Source organism: Tachypleus tridentatus, chromosome 9 (genome assembly GCF_004210375.1).
Source record: "Tachypleus tridentatus isolate NWPU-2018 chromosome 9, ASM421037v1, whole genome shotgun sequence".
Taxonomy (NCBI): domain Eukaryota; kingdom Metazoa; phylum Arthropoda; class Merostomata; order Xiphosura; family Limulidae; genus Tachypleus; species Tachypleus tridentatus.
Genome location: NC_134833.1, coordinates 117,693,828 through 117,701,874, shown reverse-complemented (window position 1 = coordinate 117,701,874; position 8,047 = coordinate 117,693,828). Strand labels below are relative to the sequence as shown.

Below are 8,047 nucleotides of genomic sequence, written 5' to 3'. Positions count from 1 at the left end.
CTTATAATTTTTTAGTGGATAGGATAATACGACATTTCTCTAAATTATTCATTAATTATTTATTTTAGCAGGATAAAATTCACTAAAAATTATTAAATTTTCAAAGATATACTAAATTTCTCTAATTGGAATCAAATAAATCATTAATTAGAATTGCGAGGTGGTTAAGCCGTTCGAGTCGTAATCTGAGGGTCACAGGTTCATGTCGCACCAAACTTGCTCGCCCTTTCAGTCGTGGGTTCGGTATAAGTTGATGGTCAATTCCACTATTCGTTCGTAAAGAGCAGCGTAACAGTTGGTGGTAGGTGGTTGCCTCCCATTTAATCTTACACTGCTAAATTAGTGACGGCTAGCGCAGATAGCCCTCATGTAGCTTTGCGGAAAATTAAAAAAAACAAAAAACAATTAATTAGAATCTCGTTGAAGTCACAAAACGGATAGATGAAAACAATAATTAACAGATAGAGAAAAAATACAAAACAGAAGATTTCAAGGATTGTAATGTTTTGTGAGTTGTTTTTACAGGTGCAAAGCTCTTTGTGATTTCGTTATATATAGAGAAAGATATATACATTAAGTTTCGTACGTATTAAGGGAATAGAAACACAAGAAAAATATCTGCTTAGAAATAATACTGTCACTTTTTGATCTTTTTAGTGAACATTAATCAAAGAATTCAACAAATCCTGTATTCGTACACTATCTACTTCCTTTCTCATTCTCGCGTGAATTCTTAAATTTATTACAACATTGTCTATCTCAGTTTTAACTTCAATATTTCATGTTATTTGAACTTATTTCTAATTTTCAAATTTACAGCGTTATTTAAGACTTCATTTAAGATTTAATCAACTTAGTAAGGCCCAGCATGGCCAAGCGTGTTAAGGCGTGCGACTCGTAATCCGAGAGTCGCGGGGTCGCATCCCCGTCGCGCCAAACATGCTCGCCTTTTCAGCGTGGGGACGTTATAATGTTACGGTCAATCCCACTAGTCGTTGGTAAAAGAGTAGCCCAAAAGTTGGCGGTGGGTGGTGATGACTAGCTGCCTTCCCTCTAGTCTTACACTGCCAAACTGTAAATTTTTAATATTTTTGCATTCTAGTTACTTTGATCAGAAATGTACAGTTGTTGTATTTATTAATATGTATAAGAAATAAGAAGTTTCTGTGTAATTGTCATGATCACAATATTTCTTATAGTACTTTGATTTCCACCTTATTGATAATTTTAACTGTTGTAAGTAATTTAGGTGTCATCATCATAATTTGAATACGTAATAGTAAGTAAATAGTAAACGTTGTATTGTCATTGTTTTCCTAAAACCTGGGTGAATCTGTTTGCATTGAATTAAATATCAAGTATCATAACCCATCACAAGAATCTTTGCTAGTTTTTAGAGGAAATGTATTAACAGAGAGGTATTAACCTTTTTTTCATCTTATTACTTTGCATATGACATTAAAAGTTTATGATTAAAAAACTAACTTAACTATGATACTAAATAAATGGTGGTTAGAAAAGGTCTCTTAAAAAATTTGCAAACAACATGAAAATAAGAAGATTAGTCTTATGAAAAAAAAATTATTGAGTGATGAGTTTGACAACAAATTGATTAGGAAACTCCATTATTTATCCAATGCTAGATGAATGCCTGTTGGCTTTTCGTATATTATGCATTAATTATATAGCAGTATTACTTATTTTCTGCCAGCTTGTTTTGAAAAGGTTAAATAAAATAAATGAAGTGTTTCATTGGATTTGAGATCTCATTTCAATAGATATATTCATATTTTGAGGAATAGTTTTGAAGAGGAATCTGAGATATTAGTTAAAATTTATATTTCTCTTTCTACTAGGAGCTGATGATTTTGTGCCAGCAAATTTGTCTGAAGGAGGCATTTTTATCCTTCATAGTTCTTGAACAGTTCTCTAGTGTGATGTGAAAGGCTTCTCAATGGTCTGCTCAAGAAGAAGGGATTTGCTTTTGCAATGTGCAGTCTGTTGAATTAAAGATAAAATGTGGCAAGTACATTTTGTAGAATTTAAGTGAATAATTGAAGGAGTTGTGAGAATGACAAATGCTTCCTCTGTAAGAAGACCTGATTTATTATTTTGTGAAAATTAATTTGTTGGGAAATGAAAGTGTGTATATGAATTTTGAAATTATGCATTTGATTCCAACATTTCAACAAATGTTTATTATCTACCACCTGACAAAAATATTTGCACTGTCACACAGTATTGTATTTAGTCATAAGCACTGTACTATTGCACACAAAATTTCCAACATAACTGGTCTGAATGCCACTGTGACTAGGTAATGGATGTAAGAGTCTTTCAAATTTAACAAAAGAGTAGATTTTCTTCTTGCATGACTTATTAAAAATTAAAATTTGACTGAATTGAACTATGAAATTCCCTGTATATATGTAATTGTAAGTATACTATACACAGATTCTAAATTTAAATGTCAACTTACAGTTCAATCATGTTGCTGTTAGGATAAGTTAGACCATCAGATATTTCACACCTTGAATATAATTTTCATTACACTAACTGGAAACAGAAAAAAAACAAACAAAGTAGACATAATGATGAGCATCTCTTGAAGTATTGATATTTCAGTTATTATAGGTTTTATGAAATTGAATATGTATCTGAAATTTGAGTAAACAGAATTAATCATTTTATGCCCACCTCTAGGAGGCTCTCAAGCCTTTGACACTCAAAGAATATCGTATACAGAACATGCAAAGAAAACTACCTCCTACTTTTGCATTCTCAGAGTAACATTTGCAATAGCTTATTTTGACTCTGGGGTTCTTTCAAAACCATCTTTGCAGCTAAAAGATGTAAAATGACAGTGTTTACATTACATTATAGAGCTGGGTGATTAACTCAATTGATAAGTATAATCTTTCATGGTCTGTAACACTTATTACAGTCTCATGAAATAATTGATTTGTCAAAATTACAACTAATTTGATTAATGTCCCCAAATAATCAACTTATAAAAACAATGTTTCTGCATATTACTGTTTCAGTTATTTCAACTTTCTAAGTTATTGAAATGTTTAATTTATCTTTGTTTTTAGTAAATTCAGAGCTATTCAGTTTAATGAGAATGGGTAATTTTTTATTATTATCATTATTGACATTACAATTAATTGAAATCTCGTGAGAATAATCTGTTAGTTGAATGCTATGCACAATTAATCAGTTATCAAATTCCATTAACCATCTAACTCTGTTATTTAGACTTAACTAATAATACTGAAACTTAATATTTGTCAACACTTCAGGTTTAAGGAATGACAATTAGCCATGTTATGCATGAAATAGAGATCATCTATGTTCTCAGTATTTGTAGATTGGTTAGTTAGTTAGTTATATAAATAAGAGAAAGTTTAATAATGTTTCAGATCAACTTTTATTACAGTTAACAAGTACACTTTGTGATATGAGATTTAAAACGTAAATTAATCATGGAATATTTTCTAAAGTACATGTACTAGTACTTTTCATCTATCAAATAACATATTGTATAAGATGTTCTGAATGGTTAAATGTCAGTTTCAACTCGTAGTACCAACACTGTTCCTATGGGAAGTTAACAATCAGCTTTGATGAATTTGTAATAACTGTTGTTGCAGTTAGAAAGCCATAAAAATTTTGAGGGGTAAGGAAATATATCTACTTTATAAACATTATTGGTATATATTGTTTGTGACATTTTGTAGTTAAATAAAATTATTAAATGCAATACTTTAAGTGGTATAACAAATTTGGTTAGCTATCTTTGACAGTTGAGAGCAAGATAAAAGAAGATTGGTTAAATATTTTATTTCTTGTTTCTCATGTTTGTTCATGGTGTATAATTATAAAAGTAACTAAAATGTAAAATTGAATCTTTTTTAGGTTGAGATATGGTAGAGAAAATATGAGATAAAATATTGAATTTTAGTGACAAAAATGTTTGATACATACTGAGGAGGTTTTACACAAATAAAATTTACAATTTTTGGGATGAAGAAAAGTATTTTTAATTTCGAAACAAAAATTACTCTGCAAATGAACTATTAAAAAAACTTAATGTTTTCATCGACAAAGTTTTATTTTACTTTTAATAAAATACTTCACTAAAAATATAATTTTTTGGTGTGAAAAACGTATAAGCTGAAAGACTGATTGCTAAGTTGTGTGAAAATATACACTCTATATTAAATATTAGAAGTATTAAATCTAAAAAGACTTTAAACAAGTGCATAGAGGCCACATGGTTGGCCATATGGACTGAACTTATATTGAGAGAGTTAACTGATGAAGTAGTAATGTCGTTCAACCAAAGCCAAAAGTTTATTTTTAAAATGTGCTCTGTTTTCGATTTTGTATTCCTCTTGTGAAGTAAAAATCCTAAAACAAAGTAACCCATGTACATCAACAAATAGTATGAAGTTACAATACAAAAGATATATTGATTGAACCAGCCATGTGGATGATAAAAACTTCAAGTCTTTAAAAAAAAAGTGTTCTGTTTCAAGTTGTTTTTATCTTCCTTTTAAGGCAAAATTCTTGAACAAAATAGCCCATGTATTCAGTCAGGAAGTTCCTGGGTTATAATACAAAAAAGTTATGGTAACTGTACCAGCCAGTTCTGATTGATGTATGCCAATGCACAGAGATACATATACAGGGTATCATTTTAACAATAAGACTTAGACTTGTCAGTTTTACTCTTTGGTTACTATATTCTGTTTATAATGACAGAGATCAGTAAACCCAGTTTGACAATAAAGTTACATAAATAAATAAGACTTTTACTCTTCAACTTGATCTTGTAATATTAGACCTGATGAAGTTGCAACAGCAAAACCTCAGCTGATGTAGGTTAAATTTATTGCTAAGATATGCAGTACAAATTCCACACTTTCTTTAATTGTTCTTTAAATACATTGCTAGTTGGTTTTAAGGTACTATTACTATATATTTCATTTTTCATTATCTCTTATGTATATTTATTGATTAAGACTTTGGTCTTCTTATGTTAACATGTAAAGCCCAATTGCACAGGTCATGACATTTATTGAGTGTTCTTGATACTATACATCTGGATACGTTTCTGTCACATAGCTTTGTACAAAATTCAAAATGCACAAAAAAACGTGACTAGAATGAAATTAGTCCTGGTGATTTCTGTAAGCAGTTGTTGCACATACAGATGAGTGTGGCAAGAAGTATGTATGTGTTTTCTTATAGAAAAGCCACATTGGGCTATATGCTTAGCCATTAAGGGGAATCAAACACCTGATATTAGCATTGTATATCCATAGACATACCACTGTACTGGTGGGGGACAGGAAAGAAGTTAATGAAGCAGTAGGAATATAGTGTTATGCATTTACTTTCATGTTATTTATTTTTCATTTAAGTGTTTTGCTTCAAAGTGAAACAATTATGTTACTCTCTTTTCTTTGTTTCATCTAAAACGTATCCACTCTGTGCATATAAATTGTTAAACTCACTTGATTTTTACATTTACTTGATATTTATTCACCAATTTCAGTTTGAAATGATCATAGTGAACTTTTACTCAATTTGTTATGTAAATGGCATTTTATTTTAGAACTTAAATCATGAAATAACATGTAAACATTCTTCATCTTTTACATCCTCAGGTGCAAGAGTTTTAAGTCTAGAAACAGCTGCAGTGAGACTTTTCAATGGTGTTGAATCATTTGGTAGTGTGGAATACTCATTGACATTTAATAGAGGTAACAGAAGTGAACACTTCATTTTTGTGATTAATGTTTATATGGATAGGCATTACTGAGAACCACCACCAAAAGTATTGCTACCAGCATCTATTATTAAAGAAGGTTGTTGTGTTCTTTTACAGGTATATATGTTTCTATTGTTATTAATTTTTTACATTCACATCATGCATAAGAAAATTGTTTATTTTGTTTGACAGCCTGTTTTTGTATATTTTCTTGTTCCAACAATTTCACTATTTAAGTATATACATATGCATGTATATGTTGAAATGCTCAAACATTGTTTTCTATTAAACTGTAAATAGCCAGCTTAGTGCATGTGATACTTAAGAAAACTAGCAATATTTTTGCTTTATTTGATATTTTTCTTTGCAGTGATACTTTCAAGAAAGAAGAACATTATTTGAAAAATGTAGAATTTGATCTTGATGTTTTAGACTTCTGCATTTCACACTTTTATACCTATTTTGCCACTATCTGAATATTTTCAAACTGGACCTTCTTTCTTTTGGGTCATTTGGTATAAAATATTAATTCTTCATCCATAATTAATATTATGAGGTGTAAAAAAGTAAGTTCAGCTTACTTTAGATTTACTTAAAAGTTTCAGTTATGGGGAAAAGGCTGTAGAAAATCATATTTTTGCTTTTTTGTGAAGAACTTTGTTTATTTCTACTATTTAAATCAAAACAATAGCCTCAAATCATCGCATAATACGATGAAGAAGCAAAAGTAAAGAATGAATTTGGTTAGACAATAAATTTTCCATGAATCAATGAATTGTTATTCTATCTTTAATTGTTTTCTGATACGGTACGTTACTTCCACTCACATAAATGACTATTCTTGTTCCGTACTACTCTCTCTATGCAAAATTGTTTTACACATTCATCAAGCCTTGAAGCTCTTACCCATCTGTAATTAACTTATTCCAATGTGTGTTGCATGTAAATTATCATGTATAACTCTCGACCAATAACAGTGCGACAAACATTTTTGATGCATGTTTGTTTGATTCTGAACTATTATTCATGGTTTGACAGAACTTGTGATGTAATGTTATTTTCTACTGTCTTGAGGTGTTTAATTTTTTATACATCTTTCTGTTAATTTCACTCAACAAATTTATTATTTATTATACTATAGTGAAATTTCTAACTTATTGAGCTATTAGTGGAATTATTTTATATTTTTATATGGTTACAGATCTTATTTCGTTACTAAACATTTTTATTTACTTCTGCACATTTACACAGTCTTCAAGTAGCGATACGTTATGAGATATTGTTTGGCCTCAACTTCGTTAGTTGATTGATCAATCAATGAGCTGACTATTATCAGGTCTCATTTTTAGTTTGGACACCCACTTGTGTTTCACATACAGTCCCCCCGATTTTGGTAATATAAGACACTATGAGGTTTTTGAATAATTTATTTTTAATATTGTCTGTATTCATTTGTGTTCTATGACATAAATTTTGTTAGATTGGGTCAACACTAACTTCTCTCAGTACTGTACAACTTTTTTAGGTTAAGCTTTTTATTTTAGAGCTTAGCGGTATCCTTTGTCCTGCACTATTGGATTAGGCTTAAAAAGTGTCTGTTAATTTCAGTTTACTTGTGGTTATTCTTCCAGGTTAATCAATAGCTAGATTAACCATTTTGTTTTCATCAATATCTAACATTTACAATCAATACTTATTTCGCTACAGTTTCCTACCAGTGATTTTATTTAATTTATAATTCAAACCTTCTTACCTTTTCTCTTGTTTAAGCCCCTGAGGTATGGGATCATCCATAAATGTGCCCATTATTGCTCACTCTCTTTCTATAATGCCTGATTCCATTTCAGGCTGATCATATATTTTGAACTTTCCTCTTACCTTTACTGCAGAACCTTGTGCAAAAAAATTCCAACCATTTACTTGGCTTGTCTCAGCCACTTTTTGTTTAGATACGTTTTACAGTATATTCCCTTTATCCTGACATTGTTTCATAATGTTTGTTTCTTTTGAAAGTGGGTACATGCCTAACCCCATAGAAACATTAATTATATTTGCCTTGACTTACCATCAGGCAGATTATCTACTTGATGTCATGCCCTTTTCGTGAACTTTGTTCTTCAACTTCATACTGTCCAGTCTACTCTTGTACATGAGATGTTTAATTTCCACCTTCTTTAGTAGGTGTTCATATATAGAGATATTTTGATGGGATACCTGCTCCTTCCATCCATACTGGAACACTTGACATTTTCAGTTTTTTTTCCCTTC

The 8,047-nt window shown here is 30.2% G+C and overlaps 1 long non-coding RNA gene across 2 annotated transcripts in view; it reads left to right on the top strand.

Annotated features, from left to right (window-relative positions):
• Nucleotides 1-1,262: 1,262 nt before the first annotated feature.
• Nucleotides 1,263-8,047, top strand: part of LOC143226167 (uncharacterized) — a 28,434-nt gene continuing 21,649 nt past the window's right edge. Inside the window, exons 1-3 of one of the 2 annotated variants that reach the window (XR_013014408.1) lie at nt 1,263-1,418; nt 1,857-2,022; nt 5,676-5,771. This is a non-coding gene — a long non-coding RNA (uncharacterized LOC143226167). Of the gene's footprint in view, nt 1,419-1,856; nt 2,023-5,675; nt 5,897-8,047 lie in introns of both variants that reach the window. The other variant, XR_013014407.1, reaches the window with a different exon arrangement.